Raw genomic sequence first — 12,464 nt, 5'->3', positions numbered from 1 at the left:
AAGGCATTAAAGGTGAGTTCATTAAATGTTTGACCAAGTACAGCAGGCTAATTTTTAAGTTGACAATTTTATATGGCACCAAACAAATCTGAGTGGATGCTGTATAGACTGACTCCCCCTAGAGGCCCCAGGACTCTGGGCTGTTAGCTCCCAAACCTGCTGGCCATCGCAGTCCCACTGGCTCCCTGCTCTCCCACTCAGCCCAGTGCCAAGGTCAGATGCTTCCAACAGTTATACCTCCCTGCACCTCAACAGAGCCTTCTGGGTGGTATACATGGCCATCCCCGTTTCTCAGATGAGGAAGATGAGGCTCAGAGAAGCTAAAGGACCTGCCGAAGGTCACACCACCTCTTGAAAGCCCCAATTCTTCACCTTGCTGGCCGCCTGCAGTCAGTATCTCTGACCTGTCCCTGGCCTAGCCCCCTCTTGCCCCAGCCTTGACCCTCTTCTATCTGGATAAGACTGTACCAAGCCCACACTCCTCCAGACACACGAACTTAGTTGGGCTGTTGTAACGAGGGGCCCTGGAAGTGGGGCCCCTGTACAGAGGGAGCCCTAGGATATGGGGCCTCCTGCCTCAGCCTGGCTGGGTCATCCTATAGATTGGGTGGGGTGGGGGAGGGGGGAAGCCCCTACATGTACACAGAAATATCTGAGGGTGGGATGTGTGTGGGGGGGGGAAGGGGGGGACACAATAGTTCCAGGAGTGCCAGGGTGAAAAGGGTTGGTCATATTCTCTGGCCTTCTCCTTGGGAAAGAGAGTCAATTTCAAGGCTCCTGTCACGGACACTTGGGAGGGGCTGGACACTCAGATCACTGCCTGCCAGGTGGATCAGGGAGCATTCAGCCCTTTGGAAGAACCCCTACCCCATCCTGCTGGAGGATACAGTTGAATGACTTGAGCAAGTCACAATGTCTCTGAGCCTCAGTTGCTTCATCTGCACAATGGGCCCAACAATGTCCCTTGAGCCGTTTGGAAAAGACTTTCGGTACAGGTTTAGAGGGTTCCTTGAGAAAAGGGATTCGGAAGACCTGGACAGAACATCTGTGGTCTATGTCTTGGGGGGCACTTGAGACAACAGGATCGGTGAACAGTAGAAGCTTGGCAATGGCTTGTTGAGTATACAAACAAGTGGCTGGGTTCTCAGGATGCCAAGTTCATCTCAGCAGATTCAGTTGACAAACCCTTTCCAGGTGCCCACGCTGGGTCACAACACTCATCTGTGCTTTCCCCCTCGCTGTGCATCTGCTGCCTGTCCCGGGCTGCCCAGCCAGGTCACTGGGGCCCCCTCCCAGCCTGCCCAGGAAGCTGCATGTCCTGGGCGGGTCAGCACTCATGTCAGTAGGACTGGCTGGGTATGGAGACTGCCACCTCTGGAACTGTCAATTAATTAACTTTTTTGAATTAATTTCCCAAGCAAAATTCCATAATTACATCTGTCTCAGTCCAAGCTGGGCAGGCAAGAGGACCCCACAATGAGATAGAATGTAGGGTGAGGGGGTGACCATCCCAGTTCCAGGACCGGGTCAGAGAGGCACTGGGGGTTGGGTTTCATCAAAGCAGGGGGACTGCCCCATGTCCTTATGGATGCTGTCTGGAAGGGGACGGGGCTGAGAAGCCAGAGCCCCCCCCCCCCGCTCTCCCAGCCAGGAGGTGGGGGGCTCAGGGAGACCCATGACTGTGCAGCTCTTCCTGCTGCCCCCATCCCTAACCCCATGCCCCCAAACCACAGTGGATCTTGGCAGGGACCAGAAGCAGCACAGGCACTGTGAGGCTGAGGAGGCCTCGGCTGCAGCGTTCTAATTTCCCAAAGGGGCTGAGATTAATTAGCTCACACACAGGCGCAGAGAGAGAGGAGAGTGGGAGCAGGGAGGGCAGTGTCAGGCGAGGAGCTGGCTGACGCTCACCCCTGCCACCGCCCGCCCAGCAGGCAGTCAGGTGGCCTTGACAGCCTGGGTGCTCTGAAGGTCAGTGGCCAAGCTGGCTGAGCCAGCAGACGGGCACTGTCTCCTTCCCAGAATCCCTGAGACCAAGGCCGGGGGGACCAACACCAGGACAGCCGCCATCCCGGGGCGGGGGGGGTGGTTATAATGTCACCACCATCAATCAAGTTTGTGCCAGGTGCAAAGAGGTAGGCATCACGGTCCATCCATGTCACAGATGAGGACACTGAGGTTCAGAGCCGAGTGGGGCAGTGACTAGTCAGTCACCCAAGTTGCAGATGGTGGAAGGGAGACTCAAATCCAGGCGGGCCCAACTCTAGGGGCCACCCAGCTGCCCCTGGATGCTGTGCTCGCGAGCGGGAGCTGCAGGAGCCTGGAGACCTGGGGACACCCGTGGAGGGGCATGTGGGTGTGTCCTTCCTCGGAGAGTGCACAGAGCAGATGGAGAAACGGAGACCAGAAAGAGGAAGTGACTTGCCACACGGCGTAAGGCCCCAAACCCAGAGTCTGCTCCTCCATTTGAGGACAGCACCAACGCCCAGCAACATAAACTTGACTCAGTGACCTTTAGTGAGCCCCAACCCAGGGCCACAACGGTGCCTGGTTGTCTCTGGCTAACCAGCACACTGATCAGGAGCGGGTGTGGGGGTCACCGTGACTATCCCTGTGTACAAAAAGGAAGGTATTTTCATCTCAAGGGCACTCGCTCAACGACTCCCTGCCGGGCTCCCCAGAAGGGGAAAGGAGCCCCCAGGAAGGTGGGAGGTCGGGGGATGGGAACAGTGAGTGACCCTGATCGGGCCCCTAGGTGGCTCTCACAATGTCCCAGAATTTGTCTGCAAGATCACTCATGGCGGCAAACTTCTCCCGGGGGCATCCCTGGCTCCCTACCCCACTCCCCGTGAACCACTTCTGAAGTCAAGGCCAACAGGGCTCACCCTTTCCAGGTCTAAGGGGTCAGCAGTCCAAAGCCCTTTGGTTCCAGCCTGGGGAGTGCCAATAGCAGAGATCCCTCAGAGAGTCATGGACCCGGGCATAGGTGAAGAGGGGGCTGGCCCAACTGGGGACATCCCTCACAGTGTGTGATCATCGGGAATGGGCGGGAGCCTCCGAAGGCACAGATGCAGCCATGAGAGGGCCCACGGGGCTATGGAGTCAAGGTTCCTCTTCCACTCTGCAGGCTCCATCCTAGGGTCATCACCAGCCAGCGTGAGAGTCAAGGACAGCTTAAGCCGGGAGTGTTGGGGAACCTAGGTTGTGGCCCCAGTTCTGCCACTGTTTGCCTTTGAGTCTGAGCCAATCCCTTGTGCCTCAGTTTCCTTAGCCCCAAATAAATATTCTCCCCTCCCCAGCCTCTGACCTGCAAGAACATGGGGAGATGAGCATACAGGAGAGGTCTGAAGGCTAGAAGGAGGGCAGCACTCAGCTGTCTAGGCTTACACTTCCTCTTCCCGCCCTGGTCCCTCAGCCCTGTCTGTTCCGTCAGCACTTCCATCTCCCACAGTCCCAGCAGCTCTTCCACACAGGCATGTGCCAAGCTCCTCACTGCCCTGCAAAGGCCTCACCTGCCACCTGGAAGTCCCTATTTGAAACTAACATGTGGCCTTGCTATGTGCTGGGGGGTGGGGGACAGAGAAAGCCTTGGCTCTTTATGTTTCTTCACACTTTGAAGCCCCCAGGAATGATCAGACACCAAAGAAACCTAGATCCCTCCGCCCTGGGTCTAACCCATTCCTATCCTTCCCCCTCCCTGTGGCCCAAAGGTCAGCCTCTTCTCTCCCACACCTCAGCATCCCCATCTGAGAAGGCTAAATCCAAGACATTCTAATTAAAGAGTCCATGTTGTGGGGTACCACTCCCAGGAAAATGCCAGCTTTAATGGAGCAGACGGGGGGGGGGGGGGGGCGCGGGAGGCGGGGGGGGGGAAGGCTAGGGATTCAGGTATGACATGATGAGAACCACACCCCACCATCTACTTCAGGTCTTGCAGCTTTGAGACAGAGATAAGGCTCACAGCCACTTTATAAGTGGCAAAAGCGAAGTCAGAGAGGTTAGCATGCTGGCCCACAGTTGCACAGCAGGCAGTGACCAAGCCTGTCCAACTCAAGTATCCATGGCTCAGGGGACATCCAGTCCCCCTGACTGGCCACTGTCATTTGTTTTCCTCAGGATACTTGGGCCTTGACCAGAAAGTGGAAGCCAGCCTGGGCTGAGGCCCTATAGCCACCTGCTCCTTGACCCCTCAATCCAGTGGGCCCAGAATAATGTGTAATCTGGGTGTTGGGTGACTATGAAGCCATCCCCATTAAACTCAATTCTCTCATTTGAAAAATGGTACATTTTCGAGTAAATGAAAAATGGGTATGTCCCCAGTTCTGCCTAGTCCAGGGAAGGCAGGTCCCAGTCCCAGTGGGCAGCGGAAGCTTAGAGGCATCCCTCCAAGCCAGCAGCCCAGCTCTGCAACCATTTTGCAGGCCAACAGACTAAGAACTGGGGGGAAATAATGAGGGGCTTGGAAATGAAGGGGACAGAGCAAAGTGGGTGCCAGGGTGAGCAGGGAGGGTGGGAAGACAAGATTCCTGGGGTGCAACCCATTAGATCAAAGGGGTCCCAATCTCTGGCATCCCCAAACTCCCAAAGACCCCACACCAAGTGGAAGGAGCAGCTGACCACTTGGCACTCCCGGAAAAAAAAATATCAGTTTTCCATGGCTTTCCTTTTCTGGGCTGTCCTCCTCCTAGCTCCTCTGCATCCCTCCCCATCTACCCCAACCGGCTCTGCCATGGCCAGAGTGCCCCATCCTGGAGAGAGCGGTGGGTGTAACAGTTCCATGCCCGATACTTGCGCCTCCTCCTCAGAGAGGGCCGGCCGGTCTGGAAGACTGGGGAGAAACGTCTTCCTTCTCACACCCACCTGACAGAACCCAGCTGCCCCTGCATGGCCGAGGGGTGAGCCTCCCTTCTGCGAGCCTGAACAGGGGGCATCTGGGTGAGAGGAGCCCCACCAGTTCGTGTGCGTGTGCCAGGCCCTGCTGTGTCAGTGCTCCTGATCCAGCTCTGAGGCACCATCTGCGTGTGAGCTATGGCCTGAGGATGACGGCCTGAGCCTGTGACAGGATGGGGCAGACGCGCAACTGCCTTATGGAGCCGTGTGTGGGGTCCCCCGAGCGGCATGTCACACACATGTATGACTGTGTATGTCCATTTGCTGATATGCATGCCATTGTGTGTACGCACCAGAGGCCGGGGCTGTGAGTGTAACAGCGAGTGTGCTTCTGAAATGTCCAGGGCGAAGGTGATCAAGCCCATAGTGTGTGTGTCAGTTGTGTGTGCGGGTCATGTGGAACTGTATGAGCTAAATGACTGTGTTTGTCCAAAGTGTGTGCCCCTGGGTGTGCCACATGGGGAGTGCGTGAGTGTGCTCTGCCTGCCAGGCTGAAGGGCCTCGTGGGGCTGCTGGGGATGGGGTGACTCACGTCTCCTGAGCTCATCCTGCCGCCTGCCCGCCCGCCCAGCTCACCCTGCTCTGCTGGGCTCATGGCCGCCAGCGCAAGACGCGGCAGGGAGGCTGGCTTGATAAATAACCTGCTGCTTCCCCAGGCCTCCGAGAAAGGGAGGCTGCATCACGGAGAGAAGGGGGAGGAGGTGGGGGAGGCAGCCCTGGCCCCCCAGGCTCCCGCTGCCCTGGCCCCCACAGCCCAGGCTGCGGCTCCGGTTCCTGTTTCATCGAAACCTGAGCTGGGAAAAGCCTATCGGGTCATCTTGCCTGTCCCGCCGGCCGCCAGGCCCAGGCAAGCTGCCCCTCAGGGGACAAGCCCGCAGCCTGGCCACCGAGCCGGTGGGTGGGTGGGTGGGGGGAGGATATTTCTGTCCAGACTAAATGCAGCTCCAGGATTCTGTCTGCACCCCCCACCACCAACAGCTGCTCCCAGGGGCCCTATGGCTCTACAGGACTGACTAAATATAGCCCCCTCACCCCCAAGGTTCACCTCTTCCCACTGGCTCCACCCACAGGAGGATAGGAAGAAGGCTGGGAGCCCACCGTGTGACCTTGGGCCAGTGTTGCGCCTCTCTGGGCTCTCAGCTATAAAACACCTATTATTCAGCTCTAGGTACTGACCTGCCTAACAGGCACTACTGGAAAGGAGACCACAAAGGCTACTGAACTGGGGTCTTTGTCCAGGGAGATAAGGGCTGTGGTCCCCTCTTCCAAAAGGACTCCAATCTGCTTCAGCAAAATAATAACTGGGGGGGCGGGGGGAGCCCCTACCTCGCAGCCCAAGTACCTTTAGGCTTATAAACATGGCCCCCTCTACCCTGCCTGTTCCTCACCCAGGCTGGGCAATACCAGGTTCCTCCAATCTGCCCCAGCCAGACCCTGGCCAGGAAACAAGTTGTGCCAGGTTTGGGGGGGGGGGGGGGCGGGACTTGGGAGCATGACAGCTGCTGTTTCCTGGAGGCCACCATCGGGCATAACCCGGATTCCTGCCTGGCTCCACACTCCACCAGACAGCCTCTCCCAGGATCAGGCCCTCCACAGGGCACTCCCTTCCCAATGTCAGCTCTGTCACCAGACCCCAGCCAGGGTCACAGTCCCACTCCCCTCGCTGTACGGCTGCAGGAAGAAAGGAGCTGCTGGATATACCTTCTGGTCTGGACTGGGAGAACGGGGGTCTCCGCAGGGCTCAACAGGCGGGGGAGGCAGCCCCAGCTTCCCACCTCCCGCCTGCCTGCCCACCCGGCTGCTTCCCCCAGTCCCACACGCACCAAATTCCCCACATGCCTGTCTGTCTCTGACAGCTCGAGCAAATACTTGGCTGCGCGGGCACCCGCTGTTCTGAGCCCGCTGTGCCTCCTCCCCTGCCTTCCCCAGGGGGGCTCTGCAGACGCAGCCAGGGATGGGAGGGGGCCAGAGCCAAGAAGCTTGGTGGGCAGTGGGGAGACTTGAAGGCAGGAGGGACCCGTCTAAATTCTGAGGCGCCAACCCCCCACCCCCAGGCCCGGGGGACCGGGAGACCTGGAAGGCCACTAGAGCCAGCCCCGGCTGGGAGGCAGCTGCCAACACCCCCACGGCCCCCCGGAACCTCCCAGGAGGACCTTCCGGACGCCTCCCACTCGCCTCAGCCGATGAAACAGCATCTGCCACCCCCGCTGCTGCAGCTCAGGACAGGGTAGGACGGGGTGGGGGGCACAAGAGGCCCCTGGGGAAGGCTGTGAAGTCTGGACTATGGCCCTGCCCCTCAGGGCGGCCCTGGCCCCCCACCAAAGGCCCAGCCTCGGAGCAGGGGGGAAAGGCAATGCATTCCAGCCCTCCCGCAGCATGAGGGGCACACCCGCCCAGCTGCCGGGCCTGGCATGTCTTCACTGGGGACTGCCTGGGGGGCCTTATTTGCCCCCAGCTACCCTATTTCCTGCTTGCCTTGCCTCCTTCCCAGGAGACCAGCGGAGGAAACACTTCCTGAGATCCGCTGGGATTTCCCGATGGACACTGCCTGACTGGCCAGCTCCTCTATCTTCCCCCACCTCATTCCTTCTCCCAGAGCCACCCCTTCGGCCACATCCCACTCCCACTCCATGTCTGCAGCCAAGGAGCTCCCCTCCCGCCCCTTGCCTCGACATTCCCCAGTGTCCACAGCACCCAGCACATATCCAGGCACAAAGCAGACCCTGCATGAATGACCTCATGGAATAACAGCCTCCATTTTAGAGACGGCTATACTAAGGTCAGGAGATAGCCTGGAAAGCTAGCCCTCCCATTCACCGCTCTTCTTCCTGAAGGAGAGACTCTAACTGCAGGTCCCTTCTCTCTCCGTTTCCGTTTCCCCCACACCAACCCTTTCTGCCCCAGGAACCAGTTCAGCCCTCCCAAGCTACTGCAGGCATTAGGGTGACTCCAAGAAGGATGGCTCTGTGCTTTGGGCCCAAATGTCCAGCTGGCTAGTCTGGACTACTCTCCCACAAAAGAATCCCAACTGCACGGTCTTTGTGAAGCTAGACTACAGGGCAGTCTCCTCTCCCATTGCACAGATGGGGCTGCTGAGGCCCCCAGGGGAGGGGGAGCTGCAGACAGCCATGAATCAGAGGGGGAGCTGGGAAGCTGCCCGGCCCTGCCGGCTGTCGCTGGAAGCAACAGCCTACATTTCCTCCTCACACCGGTGTCGTGGGAAGTGTGGGCGGCAGGTAGGCGGGCACCACCAAGAGGACCCCCCACTGTGCTTGCAGGTCAGCCACATCCCCTTACTCGCCTCACTGGGCCCACACAACCCACTCCCCACACTGGATAGATCTCCAAAGAGCAGCAGGCCAACGACAGAACTGGATTTCCTGCCTCAGGTGTGTACTCATGTCACCTGAGGGCACCACAGGGAAGCCCCTCCCTTCAGATCCTCAATGTCCCCCGGCATCAACTACGACTGAAACATCACCCTTCATGCTTTCCTCCAGCAGTAAAACCCATGCCTCTGTGATTCTAGAATCCCACCAGAACAGGAATTCCTCTGCTCCAAGTGTTCCATGATTCTAGATTCCTGTGACTAAAAACTCCAGGCCACCAAAATCTGACACTCGAAGGAATAAAGATGGCCAAGCCCACTACCACCTCCTGCTATGGGTCCAGCTAATCAATTCCCTATCTAGCTTTGGGTGAGGTGAGAGACTGGATCTCTCCCATCAGGGGCAACAGGAACTGGACCTAAGGCTGGGGGGAGAGGGCCTGTGGGTAATAGCTGGTCTAGTCCTGGAGAACAGACCAGGGCACACACGGCCACTGACACTGCAGGTGTCAGGAAGCCCAGCCCTCGTCAGAGCAAGAGTGGGTAACTAGAGGTTTGTGAGCTGCACCCCCACCCTGCAGCTTAGAGGGAGGACAGGCGTCAGGTCAGGGCTGGTCTCTGCTTCTCAGGTTCCAAGCCAAGCTCCACGATTCATCTTCCTGTCTTCACCACCCACTACTTCCTCCTTCCCACCAGTCCCCTCACCTCTCAGGCTCCCAGGCTAGCCCCAACTCAGGCCAGCACGCAGCCCCAGGGCAAAGGCTCCCGAGCCCATTGACAGAAAAACAGGTCCAGGGAGAAGATGTGACCTGCCCCAAGTGCTCAGCCCCAGCAGCCTACTGGTCGCTGGCCACATCTCTCAACCCTATCCCTGCCTCATTTCCCGGGGTTCTCTGCAGGACCAGTGGTTCTCTACATACCAGTTTGATCATAAGCACACCTCCTACCCCAGGGTCCCTTGAGAGCACTCATTCCCACAACGAATCATCGGGTCATTCATTAATTCATTCTTTCATTCACCTAGCTGGTCAATCAGCCCATTTCCCCACCACATGCCAGGACCCTTGACAGGGGTGTGGGGACCTCAAGAAGGAAAGAGTAAAGCCTGAAGTCAGCAAGTATTCAGGGAATCCCTGCTGTGTGCCAGGCAGTGTGGAAGTTGTAGGAAAAACCATATGCAGACCACCCCTGGCTGTCATGGTGTTCACAGCCAGGCAAGGGCTCTGCTAGGACCTAATTCCACTTGTCAGTGGCATGTCCTGGGGCAAGTCACAAACTCTCCAGCCTCAGTGTCCCCATCTGTACGTGGGGATGCCAACAGCACCCAACTCAATGGGCTACTCGTGAGGACTAGAGGAAGTGAAGACTAGAAACACAGTGCCAGTTAGCCCTTGTCATTACCATTGTTACAACTTCTTATTATTGTAATAATCGGGGGGACAGCAATTGATTAGAGCCACAGCTAGAGCTCTTCAAACACTCAGCTAGTGCCAGGCAGGGGAGAACGGGAAGGAATCACTGCCACATCCCACTGCAAGGCTGGCAAGGAGCAGGCTCAAAGGATCCCACAAGCATCTGATGGATGAGGGAGTCAATGACAGGAGGCATGGCCCTGTCTCCAAGGAAGGTACAATCCAGCATGTGTCCATGCATGTTGCACATATACGTGCAAACACTTAGATGTGCACATGTCTGTGCGTGTGAGGGACCTGGGAGTTCCAGCAGAGGGCAAATTATGTGGCAGTGGGGCAGCAGTACAGGGAACACAGCTGCTCACACCAGGTAAGGTTCCCCCTCCACCCCACCCCACCCCACCCCACCCCTGCCAGTGATCAGGGGATGTGGCAAGAGCAAGGACCAGGCCCGGTGGGGAGAGGCCTGGAAAGATGCTTTACATAGTTCTGGCCACCAGATTACAGGCCTCGGCTGGGCCCCGGGTGGGGGTTGGGGAAGGCACTTCCAGGTGCTGGCCCACACGCACCAGGCTCTAGAGCCCACACTTGATGCCTGTACTGGCACCACGTAAGAGTGTTCCTGCTGGCAGGCCTGGCAAGTCCTAAGAGGTCAGAGGAGGTCAGAGGAAAGGGAGGGAACAGTGGGCCCAAGGGCCATGTGGGGTCTGCTAGACAGGGAGGGTGGGTACCGGGCTCCCCTGGGGCCACCAGGCAGGCCTGGCTCTGCCCTGCTGGGGCCAGCAGCTGGAGGGGAGTAAATATAGCGCGGGGCGTCCCGGCCACATTCCTGGGAGGCCAGGACGGCCAGCCTGCCCGCTGCTCCAGGCAGAACACAGCAGCCAGGGCCCAGAACTGCCACTGCCCTCTTCCCAAACAAACAGAAAAATAAATAAAACCAGCTCTCACGGCCAGCACGGCTGGGGGGGCGGGGGGGGGGAAGAGGGGGCAGGAAGGGGTGGACCCAGGAGAGGGGAGGCAGGCAGGCAGGCAGACCAGTTGCTGAGGTTTCTGTTCCGCTGGGAAAGAGAAGGCCAACAAAAGAGGAAAATGGAGAAAGAGGGCAAAGAGATGGTCAGAAGGGGCGAGGAGGAGTATGAGAGACGGAGGGTGTGACAAGCAGAGGTGTCCGGGAGGCAGGTCGGGAGGGACAGGGAAGGTGTCGGGGCCGGTGGGGAGAAGGCAGAGGCAGCCTCTGGTCAGTAACTCAGCCATTCAGCGACAGGCAGACAAAGGGGCCTGTGGGCTGGGGCAGGGGGCCGGCTCCGTGGGCCATGAAATATTAAAGAGCCTAGGCCAATGAGTGACAGAGGTCAGAGAAATAAGGAGACTCGCCAGGGAAAACGGGGACCCCCGCCCCCACCACCTGTCCCTCTCCACCACCTCCAGCAGAGCCAGTCTCCCCAGCTTTCCTCCCGCTGTGGCTCCTTTCAGTCTTTCCACCCTTAGAGGACGGGCTGAGGGCGGGAGGGGCCGTGGGGATTAGTGATGGCAGGGACCTTTGCAGTTCCCTTCCCTTGGGCTGATCTGTGCTCAGGCGGCCTTCTAGAGCTGCCAGCCACCCTAGCAAGGCCAGGAGGCCCGTTAGCACAGCCACCGCCACGGTGCCTCCTGGGGGAGGAAGGGGTAGACTTCATCAGCCAAGCTACCGCTTTCCACAGAGACCAGCGGGGAGGGAAGGCCATGCCTCAAAGCTCAGCTAAGCCAGCGAGTAAGCCAGCGAGCAAGCCAGCAGGTCATCCCTTAGCCCTCCCACCCCACCCACGCCCCATTACCAGCCTCATGACCTTGGTCAGTCCCCTCGTCCTTGAGCCTGTGTCTTCACCAGCCCCACCCAACCCAGGCATGGTGAGTGGAAAGAAAGAAGGTAAGTAATATGTTGAAAACCTGCTGGGGCACCTGGGACCAAGCACCTGCATGTAGACAATCCTCCCAAGCCTCTGTGAGGTCAAGCCTATCATCAGTCCCATTTTACAGATGGGGAAAAGAAACTCAGACAGGCAGAGGGATTCGCCCAAAGTCACACACCTGATGATTAACATAATGGAAACCAGCCGATACCGGTTTGGCTCAGTGACTAGAGCGTCGGCCTGCGGACTCAAGGGTCCCAGGTTCGATTCCGGTCAAGGGCATGTACCTTGGTTGCGGGCACATCCCCAGTAGGGGGTGTGCAAGAGGCAGCTGATCGATATTTCTCTCTCATCGATGTTTCTAACTCTCTATCCCTCTCTCTTCCTCTCTGTAAAAAATCAATAAAAAAATAATAAAAAAATAAAAAAAACATAATGGAAACCAAAAGACTAAACGTGAGCCTCGTGTTTTTCTTCCTTTTCACTGGGGGATATGGAGTCCTCTTCTGCATAAAAGCCAACTTCAATTGAATGCTGACTGTGGGTTAGCCACTGGTGCTAGGCACTGCACCATCATCTCTGTGCCCATTTGAAAATGGTCTTGTGGATCAGGCACTCTTATTATCCCGTCTCAGGGATAAGGAATCTGATGATCACAGAGCACAAGATCATACATGGCCAGGATTTGAAACTAGGTCCGACTCCAGAGCCAGAGCTCAAACACACTTGACTGGGTGAGGAGGGCTCAGTAGAGGGGAGGGAGCTCAGTGATCCTGTTGGCCCCCATAACGGACACAAAAAAGTAACAAACAAGGTCATCACCCCTGTGCTAGGGGAATGGCCAGCAATGCTCTGGGAACAAGAGACGGGCAGAGCCTGTGGAGGCCGGAGGTGAGGGCACTCCTAGGGCCTGGCCAGAGTGATTTGCCTGGTCCACCCACTGCCTGT

At 57.8% G+C, this 12,464-nt stretch overlaps 1 protein-coding gene across 3 annotated transcripts in view; it reads right to left on the bottom strand.

Moving 5' to 3' along the window:
- Positions 1-12,464, bottom strand: part of CXXC5 (CXXC finger protein 5) — a 33,499-nt gene that overhangs the window by 15,492 nt on the left and 5,543 nt on the right. The window lies entirely within an intron of this gene.

The sequence above is a fragment of the Cnephaeus nilssonii genome (genome assembly GCF_951640355.1).
Source record: "Cnephaeus nilssonii genome assembly, chromosome: 5".
NCBI lineage: Eukaryota > Metazoa > Chordata > Mammalia > Chiroptera > Vespertilionidae > Cnephaeus > Cnephaeus nilssonii.
This window is presented reverse-complemented; position numbering and strand designations above follow the sequence as displayed.